At 40.2% G+C, this 26,177-nt stretch overlaps 2 long non-coding RNA genes across 2 annotated transcripts in view; one reads left to right on the forward strand and one right to left on the reverse strand.

Annotated features, from left to right (window-relative positions):
- Positions 1-1,431: 1,431 nt before the first annotated feature.
- Positions 1,432-18,475, reverse strand: LOC132343501 (uncharacterized). The gene is made up of 4 exons (XR_009492369.1): positions 18,175-18,475; positions 16,502-16,631; positions 9,321-9,408; positions 1,432-1,773 (listed from the first exon to the last, which is right to left on the reverse strand). It is a non-coding gene; the product is annotated as an uncharacterized lncRNA (long non-coding RNA).
- A 6,197-nt stretch (positions 18,476-24,672) lies between these two features.
- The window catches only part of LOC132343502 (uncharacterized), a 44,115-nt gene continuing 42,610 nt past the window's right edge, over positions 24,673-26,177 (forward strand). Inside the window, exon 1 of the long non-coding RNA XR_009492370.1 lies at positions 24,673-25,048. This is a non-coding gene — a long non-coding RNA (uncharacterized lncRNA). The remainder of the gene's footprint in view (positions 25,049-26,177) is intronic.

Consider the following 26,177-nt stretch of genomic DNA (forward strand, 5'->3'; position numbering starts at 1 on the left):
TGTTGGCCAGTTTTCCCAGCACCACTTGTTAAAGAGATTGTCTTTTCTCCATTGTATATTCTTGCCTCCTTTGCCGAAGATAAGGTGACCATATGTGCGTGGATTTATCTCTGGGCTTTCTGTTTTGTTCCATTGACCTATATTTCTGTCTTTGGGCTACTACCATACTGTCTTGATGACTGAGAACACGTGATTTTAACTCATATTTGAGTCATTTTCATTTCCTGACCACAGTGTCGGATCATGTACTATAATAAAGACACACATTATTAAATATATTTTTCATTTATTTCCCTTCCCCTCCCACCATGAAAAGCTCTGGCATTAGCCACTGCTCTGGGCAAAGCCACTCCTCCCCAATCTCCCAGGGCTTTTAATACATAGATTGGAGTAATCCACTCTTTCTTAACTGGGATTGCTTTTACCACCTAGGAGATATTGAGCAGTGTCTGAAGACATTTTTGGTTTCACAGCTAAGGGGCAGTGCTACTGGCCTCGAGTGGGTGGAGGCCAAGGATGCTGATAAACATCCTTCAATGCGCAAGACAGCCCCACAACGAGGAATTGTATGGACCCAAGTGTCATTAGTGTGAAAGTGAAGAAACCATAAGCTCATCAAGAGGAAGACAGACTCAGTGAGGAGTTGTCTTTGAGAGCTCTGAGAGCCACTTCTAGAGAGGGGAAACAAACAAACAAAGAAGAACTCACTTGGAAGAGCAAAGAGTGAGGGCAGAAAAGACTGAGCTACCATCTGGGAATATCAAAGAAGAGTCTGGGGAGAACGTAGAGAGTGCGTGTTAGGAAGAAGGAAGTCATGAGCCAGCTTGAAGTTGTGAGAGAGTTAGCATCTGTGAGGAAATGCTGCTTTCATTTAGGAAGTAAATCTTCTTTAAGGTTTCTCAAGAGATGTGAGTTAACATTAGATTGATTTAAACTTCTGGTTTCTTTCAATGTGATACTGCTCAAGACAGGGCCCATGAAGTGCTGGCTTACATTATGGTGTTACCCTTTCTGAAGATGATAAAAAGCATTTTAAATTATCAAAATAATTTTGCTTTTTCTTTATGTAAGCCTTAGATCAACATCGCATGCATATACCGTATATAGCATATATGCTTTTCAGTGAGGAGAAAGGAGCAGGGAGCTCAGAGAAACTGATTCAAAGACCCAGAAAGGCTCTAGTAGCAATTAAGCATTGTGCCCAATATGATTGTTCAGTCACTTTTAAAAATCATTGTCTGTCTGTATTTTAATGTTGTCTCTGCCTTCAAACTTTTACTGTCTGTTTGTGTTGTGACATTGGGGTGTGTTTGATGATTAGTCAAGCATTGTATGGTCATTGAGAAAATTATATAAACATCATCAGGGTTGTTCTCAAACTGGATGCATTTTACTTGTTAGTTTCTGACTATTTTAAGACATCACATGGAGTCTACAGTACTACTCTAGGATCTACATGACATGTATGATGATTTAAGGTACTCATCTGAGAAACTTGGGACATCTTGTGCTTCAGGAATTACCCTGTTTAATGGGGAAGGTAGCAAGCATATTCCCTCCAACTGCAAACCTCCTCTGAAATATCAAAGTTTTCCTTAGTGTTTGAATTGAGTCACATGTCAAGAAAAACACATTGCATTCCTTTGCCATAAGACAAACACCATATGTTAAGTTTATTTTTAAAGGGTGGGCAAGAACAGGGAGACCATGTTCCAGTCTGAGAAAATATTGATGCCATGGTGTCAGCGAGGCAAGTTATGGTTTAATTCATACCTGCGGATTAAAGAATGAAAAATGAACCCACATCCCCAGCCTGACATCTGTATAAATGGTGCACAAGGATGGAGGCCTGTCTACCTTCCTTAATGTTCTTGGGATAAAGTAAATACTGAAGGGCTTGACATCTCTCCTAAGCCTAACAAAGCTGGCACAGCTGGTGCCCAGATGCACCAGCTGGGTGGGTGGAAGGTCCTCAGGGCTGGGGGAAAAGAAGAGAAGTGAGACGATGCCCTGGGGCTTAGGGGACTTAGGAGAAATAGTGACAAATTCCTTTTTCTACCCAGGATTGTTCTTAGGAACAACTTAAAAGTGGATGAAGTTGGAATCTCGGTTGTCCCTGCAGCCACCCCTTTCTGGCCATCCTTTCAGCACACTCCCCATTCCATACCCCATCACAGTTTGGAGTATGTCTTAAAGCTAAAAATGCACATACCTTCCCCCTCAGCTCTTGCCTGCTCCTATTCATCCTACCTACACCTGGACAAGGAGATTTCGTAGCATGTTTGTTATAGTAGGGAACTGGAAACATAAATGTCTAGCAGCAGATGAAATAAAGCATGGCATTTTTATGTTGGTTCCAAGATTTCTTGTTTGTGAAGTGGGAACAGTATTGGCTGCTTATTTCATGAAGTTTCTTGAGGATTAAGTAAGAACAGTTCTTGGCAAACTGTCAACAGTCAATAAATTGTACTTATTATTATTACAGGGAATACTATACAGCTATTACAAAGAATGATCTACGGTTTTTCTGTAGCAACTGATATTAAGGACAGAAGCAAGTGAAAGGCACTGAACACAGTATTCCACTTATACTTTTATTATTAAATTCATAGCAGCACCAAAGTGCTGCTAGAATACAGTTGCCTAGCTTTCAACTCTCATTTTGATGAGCTTCTGACATTCAGTAGAGTGTGCAGAAACAGCATGTGTTCATTTTGTAAAACCTCACAAAACAATACTATACAGTTTCTTTGGATATTTATATGTGTATAAAAGCAGGAAACCACCAGGAAAAGGACAGATCAAACCCCTAAAGAAGTGAAGTGAATAAAATTTGGGGTTGGGTGTGTGTGTGTGTCTGTTTGTGTTTCTTTTATCCTAAAGCATGGAGGTGATAGGGTTAGGGTAGGAGGTAGGAACCATTTAAGTCTTAATTCTGTTTTGATTTTGTACAGGAATACTCATGTGTCACTTGTGCAATAAAAAAAATAGTTTAAAGGTAAAAGGGTAACCTGTGCTCACATGCTCACTTTTAATCAAGTCAGATGTGTTTTTCTTGAGCAGCATGTCCTGAATCTTCAACCTCAGAATACACATGCCATGAGAGACCTTCCAGAACAGATCCCTTGTCTCAGCTGAGGGAACCAGTGGTTTGCTGCTGCTGCTGCTAAGTTGCTTCAGTCGTGTCCAACTCTGTGCGACCCCATAGACAGCAGCCCGCCAGGTTCAGCCATCCCTGGGATTCTCCAGGCAAGAACACGGAAGTGGGTTGCCATTTCCTTCTCCAATGCATGAAAGTGAAAGGTGAAAGTGAAGTCACTCAGTTGTGTCTGACTCCTAGCGACCCCATGGACTGCAGCCTACCAGGCTCCTCCGTCCATGGGATTTTCCAAGCAAGAGTACTGGAGTGGGGTGCCATCGCCTTCTCTGACCAATGGTTTACTTTTCATGTTTTTTTATTGAAGTATAGTTGATATACAACATTGTGCCAGTCTCTGCTGTATGACATAGTGACTCAGTTATACACATCAGTTCAGTTCAGTTCATTTCAGTCGCTCAGTCATGTCTGACTCTTTGTTATCCCATGGACAACAGCACGCCAGGCCTCCCTGTCCATCACCAGCTCCTGAGTTTACTCAACTCGTGTCGACTGAGTCAGTGATACCATCCAACCATCTCATCCTCTGTTATCCCATTCTCCTCCTGCCATCAATCTTTCCCAGCATCAGGGTCTTTTCAAATAAGTCAGTTCTTCGAATCAGGTGGCCAAAGTATTGGAGTTTCAGCCTCAGTCCTTCAGGTGAATATTCAGGACTTACTTCCTTTAGGATGGACTGGTTGGATCTCCTTGCTGTTCAAGGGACTCTCAAGAGTTTTCTCCAACACCACACTTCAAAAGCATCAGTTCTTCGGTGCTCAGCTTTCTTTATAGTCCAACTCTCACATCCATACATGACTACTGGAAAAACCATAGCTTTGAATAGATGGACCTTTGTTGGCAAAGTAATGTCTCTGCTTTTTAATATGCTGTCTACGTTGGTCATAACTTTTTTTCCAAGGTGCAAGCATCTTTTAATTTCATGGCTGCAGTCACCATCTGCAGTGATTTTGGAGCCCCCAAAAGTACTCTTATGTTTCCACTGTTTCCCCATCTATTTGCCATGATGTGTTTGCCATGAAGTGATGGGACCAGACACCATGATCTTAGTTTTCTGAATGTTGAATTTTAAGCCACCTTTTTCACTCTTCTCTTTCACTTTCATCAAGAGGCTTTTTAGTTCTTCGCTTTCTGACATAAGCATGGTGTCATCTGCACATCTGAGGTTATTGATATTTCTCATGGCAATCTTGTTTCCAGCTTGTGCTAAATGTCCAACATTTCTCATGATGTACTCTGCATTTAAGTTAAATAAGCAGGATGACAAAATACAGCCTTGATGTACTCCTTTCCCAATTTGGAACCAGTCTATTGTTCCATGTCCAGTTCTAACTGTTGCTTCCTGACCTGCATACAGATTCCTCAGGAGACAGGTCAGGTGGTCTGATATTCCCATCTCTTGAAGAATTTTCCACAGTTTGTTGTGATCTACACAGTCAAAGGCTTTGGCATAGTCAATAAAGCAGAAGTAGTTGTTTTTGTGGAACTCTCTTGCTTTTCTGATGAGCCAGTGGATGTTGGCAATTTGATCTTTGGTTCCTCTGCCTTTTCTAAAACCAGCTTGAACATATGGAAGTTCATGGTTTACATATTGCTGAAGCCTGGCTTGGAGAATTTTGAGCATTACTTTACTAGCGTGTGAGATGAGTGCAATCGTGTGGTAGTTTGAGTATTCTTTGGCATTGCCTTTCTTTGGGATTGGAATGAAAACGGACCTTTTTCAGTCCTGTGGCCACTGCTGAGTTTTTCAAATTTGCTGGCATATTGAGTGCAGTATTTTCACAGCATTATCATTTAGGATTTGAAGTAGCTCAACTAGAATTCTATCACCTCCACTAGCTTTGTTCGTAGTGATGCTTCCTAAGGCCCACTTGACTTCACCTTCCAGAATGTCTGGCTCTAGGTGAGTGATCACACCATCGTGATTATCTGGGTCATGAAGATCTTTTTTTGTACAGTTTTTCTGTGTATTCTTGCCACCTCTTCTTAATATCTTCTGCTTCTATTAGGTCCATACCATTTCTGTCCTTTATTGTGCCCATCTTTGCATGAAATGTTCCCTTGGTAGCTCTAATTTTCTTGAAGAGAGATCTCTAGTCTTTCCCATTCTATTGTTCTCCTCTATTTCTTTGCATTGATCGCTGAGGAAGTCTTTCTTAACTCTCCTTGCTTGTCTTTGGAACTCTGCATTCAAGTGGGTATATCTTTCCTTTTCTCCTTTGCCTTTCACTTCTTTTCTTTTCATGACTATTTGTAAGGCCTCCTCAGATAACCATTTTGCCTTTTTGCATTTGTTTTTCTTAGAGATGGTCTTTATCCCTGTCTCCTGTACAATGTCACCAACTTCTGTCCATAGTTTTTCAGGCACTCTGTCTATCAGATCTAATCCCTTGAATCTATTTGTCACTTCCACTGGATAATCATTAGGGATTTGATTTAGGTCACACCTGAATGGTCTAGTGTTTTCCCTATTTTCTTCAATTTAAATCTGAATTTGGCAATAAGGAGTTCATGATCTGAGCCACAGTCATCTCCCAGTCTTGTTTTTGCTGACTATATAGAACTTCTCCATCTTTGGCTGCAAAGAATATAATCAATATTTTGGCATATTATATCAATATAATCTGATTTTGGCATTGACCATCTGGTGATGTCCATGTGTAGAGTCTTCTCTTGTGTTGTTCGAAGAGGGTGTTTGCTATGACCAGTGTGTTTTCTTGGCAAAACTCTGTTAGCCTTTGCCCTGCTTCATTCTTCCAAAGCCAAATTTGCCTGTTACTCCAGGTGTTTCTTGACCTCCTGCTTTTGCATTCCAGTCCCCTATAATGAAAAGGACATCTTTTTTGGGTGTTAGTTCTAGAAGATCTTGTAGGTCTTCATAGAACCATTCAAATTCCACTTCTTCAGCGTTACTGGTTGGGGCATAGACTTGGATTACTGTGATATTAAATGGTTTGCCTTGGAAATGAACAGAGATCATTCTGGTGTTTTTGAGATTGCATCCAAGTACTGCATTTTGGACTCTTTTGTTGACTATGAGGGCTACTCCATTTCTGCTAAGGGATTCTTGCCCACACTAGTAGATATATGGTCATCTGAGTTAAATTCACCCATTCCTGTCCATTTTAGTTCGCTGATTCCTAAAATGTCTATGTTCACTCTTGTCATCTCCTGTCTGACCACTTTCAATTTGCCTTGATTCATGGACCTAACATTCAAGGTTCCTATGCAGTATTGCTCTTTACAGCAGACTTTACTTCCATCACCAGTCACATCCACAATTGAGTGTTGTTTTTGCTTTGGCTCCGTCTTTTCATTGTTTCTGGAGTTAGTTCTCCGCTGATCTCCAGTAGCATTTTGGGCACCTACCGACCTGGGGAGTTCATCTTTCAGTGTCCTATCTTTTTATCTTTTCATATTGTTCATGGTATTCTCAAGGCAAGAATACTGAAATGGTTTGCCATTCCCTTCTCCTGTGGACCATGTTTTGTCAGAACTCTCTACCGTGACCCATCTGTCTGGGGTGGCCCTACACAGCATGAGTTAGGAAAGGCTGTGGTCCATGTGATCAGATTGGTTAGTTTTCTGTGATTGTGACTTTCAGTCTGTCTTCCCTCTGATGGATAAGGATAAGAGACTTATGGAAGCTTCCTGATGGGAGAGACTGACTGAGGGGGAAACTTAAAGATTAAAGATTTACTGAGCATGACCCTGCCCATCAGAACAAGACCCAGTTGTACACATGGAGATATTCTTTTTTTTTTTTACATATTCTTTTCCATTCTGGTTTACCACAGGACATTGAATATAGTTCAGTTCAGTTCAGTTCAATCGCTCAGTCGTGTCCGACTCTTTGTGACCCCATGAATCACAGCACGCCAGGCCTCCCTGTCCATCACCAACTCCCGGAGTTCACCGAGACTCACGTCCATCGAGTCAGTGATGCCACTGAGCCATCTCATCCTCTGTCATCCCCTTCTCCTCTTGCCCCCTATCCCTCCCAGCATCAGAGTCTTTTCCAATGAGTCAACTCTTCACATCAGGTGGCCAAAGTACTGGGGTTTCAGCTTTAGCATCATTCCTTCCAAAGAAATCCCAGGGCTGATCTCCTTCAGAATGGACTGGTTGGATCTCCTTGCAGTCCAAGGGACTCTGAAGAGTCTTCTCCAACACCACAGTTCAAAAGCATCAATTCTTCGGCGCTCAGCTATCTTCACAGTCCAACTCTCATATCCATACATGACCAGAGGAAAAACCATAGCCTTGACTAGATGGACCTTCACTGTGCTGTATAGTAGACCTTGTTGTTTATCCATCCTATATATAATTGTTTACATCTGCTAATCGCAAGCTCCCAGTCCCTTCCACCTCTACCAACTCCCCCTTGGCACCTGTACATCTGCTGTCTATGTCTGTGAATCTGTTTCTGTTTTGTAGATAGGTTCTTTTGTGCCATATTTTTGATTCCACATTAAAGTTATATGGTATATGTCTTTCTCTTTCTGGCTTATTTAGCATGATAATCTCTAGTTGCATCCACATAGCTGCAAATAGCATTATTCCATTCTTTTTCTGGTTGAGTAGTATTCCATTGTGTGTGTGTGAGACATCTTTTTCCATTCATCTGTCAGTGGACAGTTAACTTGTTTCCATGTCTTGGATATTGTGAATAGTGCTGCTATGAACTTAGGAGTGTATGTATCTTTGAATTAAAGTTTTGTCCAGGTATATGCACAGAAGTGGGATTGCTGGATCATGTGGTAATTCTATTTTTACTTTTCTGAAGAACCTCTACACTGCTTTCTATAGTGGCTGTACCAACTTACATTCCCACCAGCAGTGTAGGAGAGGTGACCAAGCGTTTAGCACGGGAATGACAAGCTCAAGGTCACACAGTAGAGGGATCTGAGAGAGAAAGAGGGGAACAAGTGACAAGTGGGGTTGTAAAAGAGCTAGTGAAGTTGAAGATCAGCTAAAGTTAAGGGGGCAAGGAGGTTGGAAGAAGAGGGAATGAGTTAGAAGGGTCTTCAGAGTTTTTGTAATCAAGATCCAAAAATATCCAAATCAGCAGGCAAGTTCCTCAGGCTCTCTGCTTCCTATCACTTCCCAGGGAGCTTTTGTATTTGCCTGCTCACCCTCTGAGGCCTTCAGTTGTGTTATTGCTAATAATAGCAAAAGGAGAATTGAAAGATAGCCAGAAAATCTAGAAATATTTATGTTAGAAAAAGATTAAGACCCTCATGAAAGCTGAGGGCCAGATCTCAGAGAAGACCCAGACTCACGGTAGTTTGGAAAGTGTGGGGGTCTGGGGGATGCTGCAAGAGTTGGCAGTACTTCAGAGACAGTGGGACAAAGAGGGGAAAGAGGACTTTCCAAAGTTTTTGTGGGTTTGGAATGTAATCCCCTTTTCATGACATTTCAAAAGACTTCAGTAAAAATTTAAGTGGTTCATTAATATTCTTTGGATGTCACACTTGGTTTTCTGTTGAATGAACAGTAGCCCAACATCCTAAAGTGTGCGCTAAAAATCACCTGTGCTGAGGGAACTAGAAGGAAATACACAACACTCAGAAATGTTGTCAGTATGAGGAGTGGTTTCTGGAACCCTCTCTCCCAGTCGTGCCCCTCAGCCAGCTTCACTCTTTGCTTTCATCCCTTCATCCCTCAGACAGAGGTAAAAAGGAGATGGCAATCAGAGAATGCCCACCTTTGAAATCACTTCTTTCCTAGTAAGGTGAAAAAGGGATTCTGTAACAGTACCAATTGCCCACCAAGAATACACTTGCCTGGCTTTCAGTTCTCATCTGAAGAAGCCTCAGACTTTCAGTGGAATTAGAAAATTAAAATGTGCACAAACAGCATATATGTCATATCATTATGATCTACAGGATAAAATACACATACATAAACACACACACACTAAGGGGAGGGGGAAGAAGATCCATGTCCTTGGTTTGTGCTGGCAGAGTACCAGATGAGGGGCTTTAGGACTTAGTACATTCAGTACCCCATTGATAGAAAGGTTAAGGTTATTCTGCTTTGTGATAAACATCCCCCACAGAATCTTGCTTTCTCTGCCCTTGGTTCCCTTGGCCTGGGTGTTATATACCATATTTTCCAGGCAGATCAGAATATTCACTGACAATCATTTGCCAAAGATTACCTGGGTGGCACCTTCTTGTAAGAATGCAAATGATTCTCCTGAATCCCGCACACGTTGAATGAAGAATAAACAACCTTGTTGAAATCATCTACATAAAAAAAAAAAAGAAAGAAATCATCTACATGACCTGGAATGCTAAAAGCCTTCAGTTTGCTTGCTATAGTGCAAAACTATGAGAAATATTTAATCTTTAAAAATACACAATGGAATCATAATTTTGCTGCAGGTTCAAAGAGAGCACAATATAACGCAATGTATTTAAAATGTAATGGCAGTGTATATTTTCAAAATGCAAACAGCAGAGAGTTTGATGAATAGCTAAAGAGCACCAGACCATATCTTATCCTTATAAAAGTGTCTCCCATGAATGTTAACTGTATCTCTCAGAAAATTCTTAATATGCTCCGTGGCTCAGTGTGTAGACAACAACTCTATAGAAATGTATGTGCCTACCTGGTGTGTGGTCTTTGTCAACTCGAAGTGAAGGTTGTATAAACTTTGGGTGCCCAGCCTTTTACTTCAGAACAAAGAAACAAATCTAAAAGTTTATAGTTTTCCAGACCTCTCATGTACCTAGTGTTTTTTAAAATCTATTTTTGATACAATGTTTTTCTATTTTTAAATAATCAAACCACGTTATTTATAGTTATCTTTGTTTTAATCCATGTTGATGTCCACTTGTATATTTAAAATTCTATTCATTTTATATCATAAAATTGATACATGTTCTTGTAAAAAACATGAATAGAGTGTGTTCAAATACAGGTAAAAAAGACATAAATTTGGGGGGATTTATTCTCTAGAGTCTGGAAACAAGCAGTAGAGCAGCACTAGCCAACAAAACTCTGTTGTGATGAAAATCCGTGTTGTCCAATTTGATAGCCACTGGCCAGCACTGGGTCATTATTGAGTGTTTGAAGTGTAGCTGCTTGGGCTGAGGAACTGAATTTTTAAAAATTTTATGTAATTTTGATTAATCTACTGAGACATTCACATGCGGCTCATGGCTCCCATAGTAGACAGCAGAGGAGTAGTGGGTTTGAATGGAGCAGACTCATGCTCTTCCATCCTAGTATCCTCCTGCTTGTGGCTTCTACGCTCAAGATGTCCTCTTGGTCCAAGATGGCTGTTGGAGCCAACGGTGAATCCACATTCCAGGCAGCAAGAAGGAATATGGACAAAAGGGCTAGTCACTTCCCTTTTAACGAGGATTCCCTGGTGTCCTACACAACTACTTCTAGTCTACAGCTTGCCCAAAACTTAGTCACATGCCTACACTGAGCCACTAGGAGTCTAGGAAAGATTCTGGTTTTTTTTGTTTTTTTTTTTTTGACTGAAGAAGGGATTTGAGGGTAGGCAGTTGTCTCCCTGCCACAAAAATGTATTATTAAGTCCACCATTCCCATCCATTCCTCCATCCCAACCCAAACTCATTCCTAGTCTGCAAAGATAACTGCAATGAATGACACTGTGTAGAACCTTCTGGCAACATCACTTATATACACACATACTTTTTTTAGCATTTTATTTTTTTATGTACTCTCTGCAAATCACATATTGCATTTTTACAACATTTTTTGAGTCACTGATAGAATGTATAGATCTAGATCATTCTGCTTCATCAAGTATACAATCAGTTCTGTGAGGGCAGGCAGTGTATGTGCTGTGCTCATTTTTATGCCCTAGCTGTAGTTGACTGAAAACATTCAGCATAAAAGTATTCTTTTATGGATATATCATAATTTAGTTAACCCATTCTTTCCTCCTACCGCTAAAATAATAACCCTTCTCAAGAAAAAAACAACTTTGCTTTGTGATCTGAGGAGAGCTTTAGACCATTAACTAAATAAGTGCCATCCATCCAATTTCTTGTCTTCCCAATCAACTGCAAAAATACTCTGTTATGATTTGATTGAATTATTGTAACAACTTGAAACTATGTGTCCATGTTTGTCTTACTCCATGGAGGTGTGCATTGACTCAGAGCATCAGTTAAGGGAAAAGTCAAGCTAGTTGAAAGTTCCTTTAGGGAGAGAACCAGATCACTTCTTTGTGTTTCCAGGCATTCTTTTGGTATAGATGTACTCTACAGCTGGAGATAAATGGTTATATAAATGGTTATATGCACCACTTGGAACAGGAGTGCAGTGAATGGATGTTTTGAAGGGCTCTCACCATCCCCAGCTGTGCCAGCCCCTGGGGGATTATTGTGTGAAAAGTGTAGTTAAAGAAACAAACAGTCTGACAAACAGGAAGCAAGCAATAGCTTTGGAAGTAGACAAATCAGACTTTGACTCCTGGCTCAGCCCTTTCTTAATTGTGTGACTAAGAAAGTCACAAAATGTCACTGAGGCTCAATGACCTTATCATTAAAAGCTGATAGTGTCCTTTGCCTTCTAGCATTGTGTGAATCAAATGGAATATTATCTATTGCCTGCCCAAAGCAGGCTTCACACAATCAGAGCTATGCATGTGGATAACATTATGTGTTTCCAAAATACTGGAATGGATCCTAAGAGTCAGTGGATCAATTTCAAGAGGGAGATCATTTAAAAAAATATATATATATATATATATTTATTTATTTATTTATTTGGCTGCGCTAGATCTGTGCTGGCCCTGGGGTCAAACTCAGGCCCTCTACATTGGGAATACAGAGTCTCAGCCACTGGACCACCAGGGAAGTCCCGGGAGATCTTCTTGATGGTGGGGTTGCTCATCAGTATTGAGTAACTCAGACTGATCTGGCCTGAAATTGAGCACATTTTCATTTCTCTATACAGGCATCCTTACAGAAACATAGTCCAAATGAATTTGGGTGGCTCCCTCACTGATGTATTTGGTCCGTGATTTTGGTAGAGGACATAGAGACCAATGCAATGAGCAGGGCAGTAGCAGCCCACCAGACCAGGACTCAGCATCCTAGACTCCAATTCAGAAATATTTCTAAACCAGAATTTTACATTGACCATATGCACCAGAAATCATTAGGCTACTAGCTAAAAATGCAGATTCCTGGAGCCCAGCTAAAAAGAGCAGAATCAGATTTTATGGCAGAGCACATAAAATTAATAAGGTTAATAAGCTTACTAGGTGATTTTTGTCATGGGAAAATTGTAAAACTTTTTCCCCAGAATGATTTAAATTGAACAACAACTAAAGTGAGTAATTGAATACTCCTTAGAATCTATCTTAGAGGTATAGAGATGTATCTATAGAGGTAACATGATTAACTGCCACTACACTGCAAAAGTAAGAACACAAAGATACCCATTTCCTCAAGAATATATCAACAACACAATGTGATGTGAACAGGATGGAGATAAGTAAGCAGTCCACAGAAATAGCATAGAGGAAGAAGTGATTAAATCTGGTAGGAGAAGTTTTAAGAAAGACATGATATCTGGGCTGGACTTTGAAGGATGAATAGAAGTTCACCAAATTACCAAGATGGCAGGGAAGCATTTCTCAAGCTTTAATGCGTGTCTGATACAATCACTTGGGGATCCTATTAATAAAATGCAAGTTCTGTTTCAGTGAATCTGGGTGACACTCTCAGGTGATGGCTTATTAATCACACTTTGAGTAGAGGTAAAAACTCTAGAGGTAAAAATTACATTGGTTATAATGGATCAAATGAAGTTTCCATTTTACCCATAGTGAGGCATGCATTACACATTATGTTGATATTTCCTGACTGTTCTTTTATGAAGAACCAGCTGATCTCTTTCCTTCTGCACAGGAATATCTTCACTAAATACACACATTCCTTAAGCAACCCACCTTGCACCATGGTGTTCCCCATGTAAGAAGCAAGTCACTTCAAAACTCAGCCTCAGCAATTCTGGTCTTTCGGTAAACTGGTCGGTGTTTATTGCCATCTCTTTGTCTGCTTCGGAGAAATGTCTGTTTAAGTCTTTTGCTCTCTTTTTGATTGGGTTGTTTGTTTTGCATATTCAGTTCAGTTCAGTCAGTCAGTCATGTCCGACTCTTTGCAACCTCATAGACTGCAGCACACCAGGCCTCCCTGTCCATCACCAGCTCCTGAGTTTACTCAACTCGTGTCGATTGAGTCAGTGATACCATCCAGCCATCTCATCCTCTGTCATCCCCTTCTCCTGCCTTCAATCTTTCCCAGATTCAGGGTCTTTTCAAATGAGTCAGTTATTTGCATCAGGTGGCCAAAGTATTGGAGTTTCACCTTCAGCATCAGTCCTCCAATGAATATTCAGGACTGATTTCCTTTAGGATGGACTGGTTGAATCTCCTTGCAGTCCAAGGGGCTCTCAAGAGTCTTCTCCAACACCATAGTTCAAAAGCATCAATTCTTCAACAATCAACTTTCTTTATAGTCCAACTCTCACATCCATACATGACTACTGGAAAAACCATAGCCTTGACTAGATGGCAAAGTAATGTCTCTGCTTTTTAATATGCTGTCTAGGTTGGTCATAACTTTCCTTCCAAGGAGCAAGCGTCTTTTAATTCCATGGCTGCAGTCACCATCTGCAGTGATTTTGGAGCCCCCCCAAAATAAAGTAAGCCACTGTTTCCCCATCTATTTTCCATGAAGTGATGAGACTGGATGCCAGGATCTCAGTTTTCTGAGAATGTTGAATTTTAAGCCACCTTTTTCACTCTCCTCTTTCACTTTTAACAAGAATCTCTTTAGCTCTTCTTCACTTTCTGCCATAAGGATGGTGTCATCTGCATATCTGAGGTTATTGATATTTCTCCTGGCAGTCTTGATTCCAGCTTGTGCTTCATCCAGTCCAGCATTTCTCATGATGTACTCTACATATAAGTTAAATAAGCAGGATGACAATATACATCCTTGATGTACTCCTTTCCTGGTTTGGAACCAGTCTGTTGTTCAATGTCCAGTTCTAACTGTTGCTTCTTGACCTGCATACAGATTTTATCAGGAGGCAGGTCAGGTGGTCTGGTATTCCCATCTCTTTCAGAATTTTCCACAGTTTTGACTGTGATCCACGCAGTCAAACTCTTTGGTGTAGTTGATAAAGCAGAGGTAGATGTTTTTCTGGAACTTTCTTGCTTTTTTGATGACCCAACAGATACTGGCAATTTGATCTCTGGCTCCTCTGCCTTTTCTAAATCCAGCTTGAACATCTGGAAGTTCACGATTCACGTACTGTTGAAGCCTGGCTTGGAGGATTTTGAGCATTACTTTGCTAGCGTGTGAGATGAGTGCAATTGTGCAGTAGTTTAAACATTCATGAGCTGCTTGTGTATTTTGGAAATTAATCCTTTTTCAGTTATTTCATTTGCTATTATATTCTCCCAGTCTGAGGGCTGTCCTTTCACCTTGTTTATAGTTCCCTTCACTGTGCAAAAGCTTTTAAGTTTAATTAGGTCCCACTTGTTTATTTTTGTCTTTATTTCCATTACTCTAGTAGGTAGGTCATAGAAGATCTTGCTGTGATTTATATCTTAGAGTATTTTGCCTATGTTTTCCTCTAAGAGTTTTATAGTTTCTGGTCTTACATTCAGGTCTTTAATCCACTTTGAGTTTATTTTTGTGTATGGTAATTGGACGTGTTCTAGTTTCATTCTTTTACATGTAGCTGCCCAGTTTTCCCAGCACCACTTACTGAAGAGATTATCTATACTCCGTTTTATATTCTTGCCTCCTTTGTCAAAGATAAAGTGTCCACAGGTGTGTGGGTTTATCTCTGGGTTTTTTATCTTGTTCCGTTGATTTATATTTCTGTTTTTGTGCCAATACCATACTGTCTTGATGACTGTAGCTTTGTGGTATAGTCTGAAGACAGGAAGGTTGATTCCTCCAGCTTCATTCTTTCTCAAGATTGCTTTGGCTATGCAGGATCTTTTGTGTTTCCATTACAAATTGTGAAAATTTTTGTTTTAGTTCTATGAAAAATGCCATTGGTGATTTGTTAGGGATTGCACTGAATCTGTAGATTGCATCTGGTAGTATAGTCATTTTCACAATATTGATTCTTCCAACCCAGGAACATGGAATATCTCCTCATCAAAGACATTATATTGTCTTTGATTTCTTTCATCAGGGTCCTATAGTTTTCTGTATACAGTTCTTTTGTCTCCTTAGGTAGGTTTATTCCTAGATATTTTATTCTTTCTATTGCAATGATAAGTGGGATTAATTCCTTAATTTTTCTTTCTGATTTTTCACTGTTAGTGTATAGGAATGCAAGTGATTTCTGCATATTGATTTTGTATCCTGCAACTTTACTAAATTCAAAATTCACTGATTAGCTCTAGTAATTTTCTCATAGTATCTTTAGGATTTTCTGTGTATAGTATCATGTTGTCTGCAAACAGTGAGAGTTTTACTTCTTTTTCAGTCTAGATTTGTTTTATTTCTTTTTGTTCTCTGATTGCCACAGCTCGGACTTCCAAAACTGTGTTGAATAATTGTGGTGAGACTGGACACCCTTGTCTTGCTCCTGATCTTAGAGGAAATGCTTTGTTTTTCACCGTTGAGAATAATGTTTACTGTGGGTTTATTATATATGGCCTTTATTATGTTGAGGTAGATTCCTTCTATGCCCATTTTTTGAAGAGTTGCTATCATAAATGGGTGCTGAAAGTAATTTTTAAAGGTTTTTTTTTTTCCTTTTTGGTCTGTTTTCTGTGTCCTTTTTCTTCTTTTCTTTACCACAGCCTCAGATTTACAGTTTTTTCCTTTTTCTGTCCTCAAATTAAGCAATAGTAGAACATCTTTCTCACATAAAAAACCTGGGTGCTCCTCAGTCCTTTCCTTTTTTAGTGATGCTGACAGAGATTGGCTCTTTCTTTGTTCTCTTTGTTACCTTCTAAGAAATTTTCCCTGTAATTACAGCTCTAAGCTTAACCCCTCTCTTGGGCTCCAGGCTATTCTGCCAACTGGCAGCAAAGCATGGAATGGTGGTTATGACCCCAGACTTCAGAGATAGATAAACCTAGATTACAATCCAGGCTCTCATATGAACTCTGTGACCTTATGCAAATTGCTTAACCTCTCTGAGCCTCGGTGTCTTCACAGAGGTATTAGAGGTGAAAGAGGAATAATAAAGGTACCTATCTCAAGAGGGTGTAGAGAGAAAGGAGTCTACAACACTGTTGGTTGGAATGTAAGTTGGTGCAGCCATTATGGAGAGGAATATGGAGGTTCTTTCAAAAACTAAAAATAGAATTACCTTATGATCCTGCAGTCCCACTCTTGGGCATATATCCAGAGAAAAATTCTAACTTGAAGAGATACATGCACTCCAATGTTCATAGCAGCACCATTTACAGTAGCCAAGACATGGAAGCAATCTAAATGTCCTTTAACAAATGGATAGATAAAGAAAATATGGTACATATATGCAATGGAACATTACTAACCCATAAAAAAGAATGAAACAAAATCATTTGCAGCAACATGAATGAACCTAGAGATTATCATATTAAGTGAAGTCAGGCAGAGAAAGACAAATGTCATATGTTATTACTTACATGTGGAATTTTAAAAATGATACAAATGATCTTATTTACAAAGCAGAAATAGACTCCCAGACATGGGTAACAAATTCATGATTACCAAAGGGGATAGCAAAGAAAGTAGATAAATTAGGAGTTTGGGATTTTAACTCTGCTCTCACCTCTAGGCCCACGTGTGGTTCCACCTGCCCACACACCTGCCCCTTTGTTCAATAATGAACAACTATATATATAAAATAAATAGCAAGAACCTACTATATAGCATAAGGAAATATATTCAATATCATGTAATAACCTATAGTGGAAAAGAATCTGAAAAAGAGTATATATGCACAAGAGAGTATATATATTAATAAAAGAGCTATATGTATATATGTATAACAGAATCACATTGCTGTATACCTGAAGCTAGCACAATATTGTAAATTAAATATAATTTTAAAAGTGGTTATTAAAAAAGGTACCTATCTCATGAGCTTCCCAGGTAGCTCAATAGTAAAGAATCTGCCTGCTAAGGCAGGAGACATGGATTCCATCCCTGGCTCTGGAAGACCCCCTGGAGAAGGAAATGGCAACCCACTCCAGTATTTTTGCCTGGGAAATCCTGTGGACAGAAGAGCCTGGCCGGCTACAGTCCACGGGGTCACAAAAGAGTTGGACACGACTTAGCAACTAGAAACAACAACCTGTCTCATAGCATTTATGAAAGTAACAATCAATTCTATGTAAAAGGCACAGTAGCTGGTTTATGATGATTATTCAGGAAGAGTAGCTACATAGTCATCATGCTCACCCACCCTCCTACTGTAACCTCCACCTCACCACCCTGTGCCTACCCAGATTGATGACTTCATGCCCTGGTATCTGCCACCACGCCCCCACCTTCACACGGCTTCTCTCCTCCATACTGTACTACCGTGTGTTTTGCCTGAAATCAACTCCTGCTGTTTATTTCTTCTAAATAATTCAATCATGTTTGCACAGAAAAGCAAGTACACCCACACAGACTACATGTTTGCTGTCTCTCTGTGTTCCATTCAAGCCTTGTGGACAAGCACAACAGGCAAAGCAGCTTAGGGAGAAAAAGTACTTGAACACATTTGCGAAGCAAAGGTGCACCCATGGCAACCCAGGTACACACAGGAAGATAACTGAGATTTATCGGTTAGGAGTCTGACAGCCTTTACTCCTAACCGCATCTGCCTGTCTCATATATCTGAGGTGACTAACTTCTGTTCTTGTCCCATAGTGCCGTTGCTTCCTGCTATAATGACAGCCATCATATAATGACAGTCTTTTCAAAGACTTGCCACTTGTTTTAAGATGGACCAAGGATGCTTAAATAATCATTTTGTTACAAAATCAGTTAAACTGCTTCAACACTTACCTCCGCAAGTATCCCGATCTTCGTATCTGAAGATTCTTTGTAGCACAGATGGTGAAAGGCAGGCTGGTTCAGAAGGCTGGTCTGGCTTTATTGCCCTTTGTCCTGAAATAGACTGTCATGGGTAGGTAGCCAGTGATGGAGAGGATGGGGAAGGTTAACCTCCCTACTTTTCTTGTTCCTATCAGTCTAGGGTAGCTGACGGGTTTTTTTTCCCTAGCCTGGTGCTTCTCAAACTTTCACAAATTTATTGATTCATCAAAAAATGTTTCCTAAAAAAAAAAAAAAAAAATTCCTGCCTGCTTCCTTTGCACAGGAACAGGATCCACGAGGGAGGTGCTGGCTCCAGTGCAGCTCCTGGACTTCTCTGTGGCAGAGGTCCTGGGGGCATCTGGCTGGAAGGGGAGGGCTGGGGCCCTTTCTGGGAAGCCAGAGGTGCACAGCCAGGGTTTCTCCTTTAATTACCTACTTATTTGGGGTGGTCTCAGGTTCAGCTTCTTCTCTGAGGACCTAAAGAGGATCTGAATCCCACCCCCAACCCCACCCCACCCCCGGCTTTGGCCCTGCCCCTGAATGTGAACCATGACAAAGAGGATGCTTCCTGGCAAGGGAGTTACAGTCTTCTGGTGGAAGAAACACACACTAAATGAGGAAGTAAACCCCAAATTGAATAAAGGTGTGAGAAGTGCTATGAGAGGGATGAAGAAGGTAGCGTGATAAAGCATAAGGAGAAGTGCTAGGGGAGGTGACATTTAAAATGGAATTTGAAAGGAAGGGATCAGTCACACAAAGGACAAAGGGGCAGGTGTGTTGGCAGGTGTGTTGGCAGGTGGAACCACACGTGGGCCTAGAGGTGAGAGCAGAAGGGCCTAGGCCCGCAGGTGGGAAACCAGGGCTGAGCAGTACTAGCTCAGGTCAGAGCCGAGATGTACACCTGGCTAAGGGGTTTGTGTTTTATACCCAGTGCAATGGAAAACTGAAGGTTTAAAAAGCAGGACGGCTCCCTGCCCTTTTTTAATTAAATGAAACCTTATTCGGAAGACATATTTTAAATGATTAAAGCAGACCTTTCTGATTGAACTGAGGAAGGGGACCCTGAGCTGGTCTGAGAAGACTTCTCCTAAGCTACTCCCCAGGCACCTCCCTGGCTGTACAGGACACAGTTAACTTTCCATTCCTGGCAAAGGGAAGGCAGTGCTGGTATTGAAGGCTGGGAATGATTTCAGCTAGGAGTGAATAAAAAAACTGGTGTCAGAGGCTGGAGGCCAGGTTCTCTGGAGGAAATGGGTTTGAAATGATGCAGGGCAGGACTGTTACATGGTTTCCGTTAGCATTATTCAGCATCCTCAGCTAGGAGTAGAAAAAGTGGATGGTTAGAGTTAGGCAAGATGGGTGTGACAAAAGCTTTAAGATGTTGGCTACATATCGATCCAGGGTTGTTGAAAAAGAGAAAAACTCAGGAGAGGATTTGAGGAATAAAGTAGGGCAAGAGCATTGAGCCCACGAGGAGGTTTGACTGAAGATAGGCTTGGAAAAAGCATGAAAGATGTCACAGAAGAGATAATCAGGAAATGCTGGTTGGAGATGTGCTGGGTGACAAGATCTAAAATCCATCTTGTGAGTTCCTAGGGCAAGTGAGGGTCAAGATTGCTGGGGCAGAAGAGGACCAGGAGCAACAGGGCTGCTGAAATCATTCAGCTGGTGGTAGGGAGGATGGAGAGGAAAACTGTAGGCTGGATATGAGTGCTAGTTCATCAGCATACTGTGGTAATGAAGGTGGGAAGAGGGTGACATGACTGAGTTACATAGTCGTAAAGAAAAGTTATTTTGTTTTAATTCACCTCGATTAGTATTTTAGACCCTCACAAGTTTACAAAGAAAATGCAATCATTACCTTTGTATCCATCAGTCAGCTTAAGAAATAAAGCTGTATACCAACACCATTGTAGCCTCGTAGGTAAATCCTCATAGATTCATCCCCACTCCTGCCCCTACCAAAGTAACTACTATTAAATAGGTCTTATCATTGCCTATCATTTGTGTTTTTGCTAAATTTACATGTATCCTTACAGCTTTGACTTCCATGTTTTTAACTTTTACAGAGATGATACTGTACATTTTTCTATAATTTCCTTTTATTCATTCAACATTGAATTGTGAGATTCACTCAAGTTGAGATATATATATAAGTATATATATATATGTACACTCATACACATATACACCCACATATACGTATACCTACTTCAGGTTCATTCACATGTAACTACTGCATAGTTTTTCACTATATGGATATAAAATTCATTTCTCATTGTCTTTGGTGAACATTAAGTTGTTTCCCAACTTAGTCATTTCCAATCTTGCCCCGGTTTACACATACCTTGTTGTGCCTCTGGGTGAGAGTTGCTCTAGGCTCACCTAGCAATGAAGCTGTTGAGCCCTAGAGAAAGGGCTTTTTTAACTGACTTGGATACTGCCAAATTGTTCTCAGATGTGGTCATAAACATTTATACTCCATCCAGGAGTCTAAGTTTCCATTACTTCAGATTATCATCCCCACTTGGTATTGTCTAACTTCTTAATTGAGTGTGAAATGGTACTTACTAAGGTTCTGGCATGTATTTCCCTAATTAGAAGTGGAGTTCAGCATCTCCTCATGTTTGGTGTGATGTTCATGTTTCCTGGTCTGTGGATTGCCTCAATGTATCTTGTTCCCATTTTCTTTATATTGTATGATTTACCTTTTTACTAATATATAGCATTTCATCATATATTCTAGACACTAATCCTGAGTGATATATGCACTGAAAACTTCTGTTTTTTTGTTTGCTTTTGCTGTCTTTGATTGACCCATCTTCTTAATTTTTTTTAATTTTATTTTATTTTTAAACTTTACATAATTGTATTAGTTTTGCCAACTATCAAAATGAATCCGCCACAGGTATACATGTGTTAACCCAGACAAATTTATCAAGCTTCTCTAAGCCATATTTTAAAAATTCTCAAAAGAAAAGTTTTAGAATGAATGTGATCTAGAAGCATCCGTGATAAGTTAGGGGAAATCTTTTTGTCATAGGTTATAGAAAGGAAGGATGATGTCAATGTATGGCAAAACCACTACAATATTGTAAAGTAATTAGCCTCCAATTAAAATTAATAAATTTATATTTAAAAAAATAAAGGAATCAAAGAGAGCCATCAGAAAAAAAAAAAGGAAGGATGAGTGAGTGACCTATACTTGAAAAGAAGACTTCTAAGAGGTGAGAGATTTCTAGGAAAAAAAAAAACTAATATAAAGTGATATATTATGTCAAACAAAGAGTATTCTAAGGATTCAAGTTGAAGAGAATTGGCGAGGGACATGCAGGACAAGGAATCTTAAAGAGGAGGTGAAGAATGAGCCAGGTGCAGGTGGAGAAAAAAAAGAAATGTTTGGAAAAGGCTTACCTCTTGGCCAGTGACTCTGAATGCCAGAAATAAAGGAGATAAAAATGAAGAGGGACTTGTATGGATCTCTTCACCACAGGGCTCTTCACAAACTTTACTGTGCACCTGAATTGCCTGGGGATCTTGTTGAAATTCATACTGTAATTCAGTGGATCTGCAGCCCAAGATACTGCATTCTTAACAGATTCCCAAGTGATGCCTGTGCTGCAGGTGTAGGGAGCAGTGAGATTGTGCACCATCCTTTGCAGTCAAAATTTTAACAGCTTTTCTCAAGATAAACTATGTGATCTCAGAAAAAGTATTCAGAAACCAACAGATCTACAGAAAATTTTCTTTGACCTTGCACATTTCTCTCATTCCTTCCTTCCAGAGCACAATCCTTCCCACTCCTTTGCAGTTTCCCAGATCTCGAGACTCGAGTCTTTGAATAACAAGGTAGGAGACCACTGCTCTGTTACAAGAGAGTTGTGCTGACTTTTGGCCTAAGCAGATCCCTGGACAGGGTGACAAGAACTAGGCTGAACTGTCTAGGGCTTTGGCAACTGAGGAAACTGAGCTACCTTAGGCTGATGGTACACAAGTCTTTTAAAAGGAAATGAGATGGACTGGGAGTTTGGGATTGACATGTACACACTGCTATATTTAAAATAGATTGCCAAAAGAACCTACTATATAGTACAGGAAACTCAGCTCACTATTCTGTAGTAAATTAAATGGAAACAATTTGAAAAAAAAATCGGTAAATATATATGTATACCTGAATCACTTTGCTGTATACCTGAAACTAACACAACATTGTTAATCAACTATGCTTCAATATAAAATTTTAAAAAAAAATTAAAGAAAATTTGAGGGAAATGCCTTAAGATTAAGACTGGGCTCCATCAGAGAGGGTGGGGGAGCTAACCTTACTTTCCAAGGAAGCTGGATAGGTCACAAAGCTTATTATAGACAGAGTTGTCCTGGAAAAAGACTGTCTGAAAAATATGACATTCCAGGTGTTTGATTAAACAGTGACTTCAGCTGCTTCAGGCACTGAGGCTAGCTGAATTAATATTCCTATCCTAAGGAGACATTATCATGAATGGCATCCAAAAAAATTCCCAAGAATAATAATTTTTTAGAGTTTATTTTTCCCTGAACTGTAATTATTATGAGCCACTTGTTTGTTTCTAAATAATCACACATTATAAAATAATTTGTATCTATAAGCTACAGTAATGTGTACATTCAGCTTTAGAAATAAGCGGTGCCCAGGGCTTTAAAGAAATGAAGGAAATTGATGTTTTCATTGAGAGTTTGTCATTTACTAGTTTAGTAACCTGGGGGCACAGGCACTTCACTTCTTTGGATCTCAGTTTCTTCATCTATAAAATGAGGGAAATGATGTTAATACTGTCTAAAGATCCAGTCCATGGTTTTCCTTTCATTTAGTTATTTTTGTCTCATTTCGGTGGAAATTTCTATACAGGAACTATGAGTGTGAGCTTTAATGTGCTCATCAAATGCTTGGGTCCTTTAGTCTGACAATCTGGGAAACCGGAGAAAAAAGGAACCATCCCTGAAAGAAGCTGCGGAAATATTCTGGCTTAAACTAGCCTGTTGCTGATGTGCTTGTTTGGTCTGTCCAAGGCCGTTTTAGTTTATGTGAAGAAAAGCTGTAACCAACCCAAGGATTCCAAGATCTCTCTTGGAATTCAACTGATGTAGTTTGAAGGTGATTTTGTTTTCCTCCTTGAAACTGATTATTATTCTGAATAGACTCAGTCAACTGTCTTATTTTCTTGTTATGCTGAATGAAGATGCATCTGTGCACTTGTAGGGTATTTATTGCTTCAGTTATGAATTCAGTTCTCCTGGATATAGCTCCTATATTGGGTCTTTTCCCATTTTTTTCATCTTTTCTTTTTCTTTTCCCATAATCTTTACTGGTGGCTATCAGGACAGTAGCAAAGAGTTGCAAATTGTCTTAAATTCAGTACTTCGTTTGTTTAACATCAACCCCTGGCGTCAGGGGCGTCTGTGTTTCTTCCTGTTTGTTGTTGTCTCTTGTGCAAGAAGGGAAACCAGACCAAGCCCTTGGAAGACACTGAACACCATGGCATGGAAAAGTTTATTGTCTTGTAGGCTCATTCAAGGGTTTCAGACCTTGGAGATGAAGACAGGAATTTAAGTGGCCTCAAAGATATCCCACTTTCAGGAAGACACACGGGTTCAACTGGGAGGCAAAGATTGAGTTTTAGATGATGAGAGCAGCTCTTCTCTTTTGCTACCAAAGAGATTTCAGAACTGGGCCTTCCCATGCGGGAGAGAAAAACACCGGGGAGAGGGGAATTCCCTCAACAATGACCACCAGTGCTAGAATGCTGAGCTGCCATTACAGCTCACGGAGATGTCCAGCTGGAAATATTGAAAAGCTTTTGGTACCCAGTGGAAAACTCCAGAAGGGGTTCCAGGGTTAAGGGTCACATATGTAGCCTTGAAGGCTCTGTGTGACAGAGTTGTTTTTCTATCAGCACTTGACAGGTGTGTCGTGGACAGCACGTCTGACTCCTCAGGGGAGCTGACAAAATGTCAGGGCTCTACGCCCAGATTAGTTGAGCCGTCAGTCACTTCAGGCCCTTGTACAAACAGTTACGAGTCTCTCGGCCCTTCCTTTCCATTCAGGCTTTCTTTCAAGTTAAACAAAGTCACTGACCATCACAAAGGAAATATTCATATCATTGTATGGAGGAAAAAAGGTGCAAAATGGAACTGTTTACTTTGCTGTGTTTGGATTATAAACAAATATTCACACCTGTGCTGGGCCTCTAGCTGATGAAGAACTCAGCCAACTATTTGAAACAGACACATTTTCATACTTTTCATAACTTCCAGTCACTTTCGCTCAGATTGCCAAGACTGAAAATTAAAAGACGAAGAAGAAAAAGAGCAAACATTCTGTGGATAATTAACCACAAGAGGAAAATTGCTAAATTGGTTGAACTTCATAACCAATCTGTGATATAATCATTTCTGTATTCACCAACTTGCTGGAGGTAGAATACCTTTAAAAGGAGTCTTTACACAATTAATGGCGCTGATAGATTGCTCCAACACGTAAAGTGAAAGAGCAATGAATGCATTTCACCACAATATTCATGCCAAGTACTAAAGTTGGAATAAGAAGCAAAGTGAGGAAAACTAACATGATCAATTGAGTAGAAAAATGTGGCCAAATAAACCTCACCAAAGGTAGTCTCTTGGTCTCTTGTTTTTAAGTCTGGTCAGCTGAGTAGCATAGTAACTCCATGGCATCCAAATACTGATTGGGTATCCAACATTCCAAAGTCTGCTGACTACATAGGGACAGCTTCTGTCAACAAACAAATAAGCCCTTTGCTGCTTCAGTCTGTGCAGTTAAGTGAATCTTTTTGAAAGATCTTCAAAGGTAATTGCCTGGCTATTTTTAGAGGGCACTGTTACCTTGCTCAGTTTCCTCTCAGATCTGTACAGAGTTATTTGCTGGATTTTAATTTCCTGGAATTCAGAGTTGGCTTAGGGACTGAGTTAGTTTGCTCAGAGCTGCCAACTGGTAGCCAGACACTACAGCGGACACAGCCAATGAGGTTGTTCGTGTGATGGTGGAGCACCATGGGTGGTCGTCGTGTTCACATGGCTGACTCACCTGCACAGCCCCAGGCAGGTCCGGAAGCAACTGTGATATTTGGCGAATGTTAAAAAAAATAATAATAATACATAGCCATTTTCTTAAATGAAACCTGAAAGATTTGTATTAGATGTTTAGACTGGAAATTACACCCCTGAGTCTTCCTTCTTTCTGTAAACACTAGTTGTGGTTATCACTCACAGAACCATTTTGTGGTCAGTCCCAAGGGTATTGTAAATGAATTTTGCTTGAAATGGCATAAACATTCATGGAGTGAGTGAGGATGAGGCCAGACTCAAAAATGAATGAAGCAGGGATCCTGGCCTAAGTTTTCTTCTACCAGGCAGAGGACCCAACAAGAAAGATCGTTTTTAACGTGAGAGGAGCTATGGAAGTTCTAAAGAGGGTTCTAAGGAGTTTTCTTTGAGGTGAGTAGAAAAGGAGATTGATGAAGAAGAGATGTTAATCCCAAGGCAGGGTTTCTCAACCTCAGCACTATTGACATTTAGAGCCAGAAAGTTCATTGCCGAGGCTGGCCTCTGTGCTGTAAAATGTTGAGCAGCATCCCTGGCCTCTACTTTCTAAGATCCCTGTCACTCACACACACACACACACACACACACACACATATACACACACACACACCTGGCCTCTACTTACTAGATCCCTGTGAGAGACACACATGTGCATGCACACACACACACACACACACCCCAGCTGTCACAACCAACATTTCCTCATTCTATTGCGAAATGTCCCATGAAAACAACAACAAAAAATCACTCCTAGTTGAAAAGCACTCTATGCATTCTTAAAGTTGAACCAAGATGCATGTTAAAAATAAACAATTTCCCAGGCCTCACCCTGACTCTGCTGACTCAATGGCTGCCTAGAAGTGGGACCCAGGAGT

Source organism: Bos taurus, chromosome 22 (genome assembly GCF_002263795.3).
Source record: "Bos taurus isolate L1 Dominette 01449 registration number 42190680 breed Hereford chromosome 22, ARS-UCD2.0, whole genome shotgun sequence".
In the NCBI taxonomy this organism is placed as follows: Eukaryota; Metazoa; Chordata; class Mammalia; order Artiodactyla; family Bovidae; genus Bos; species Bos taurus.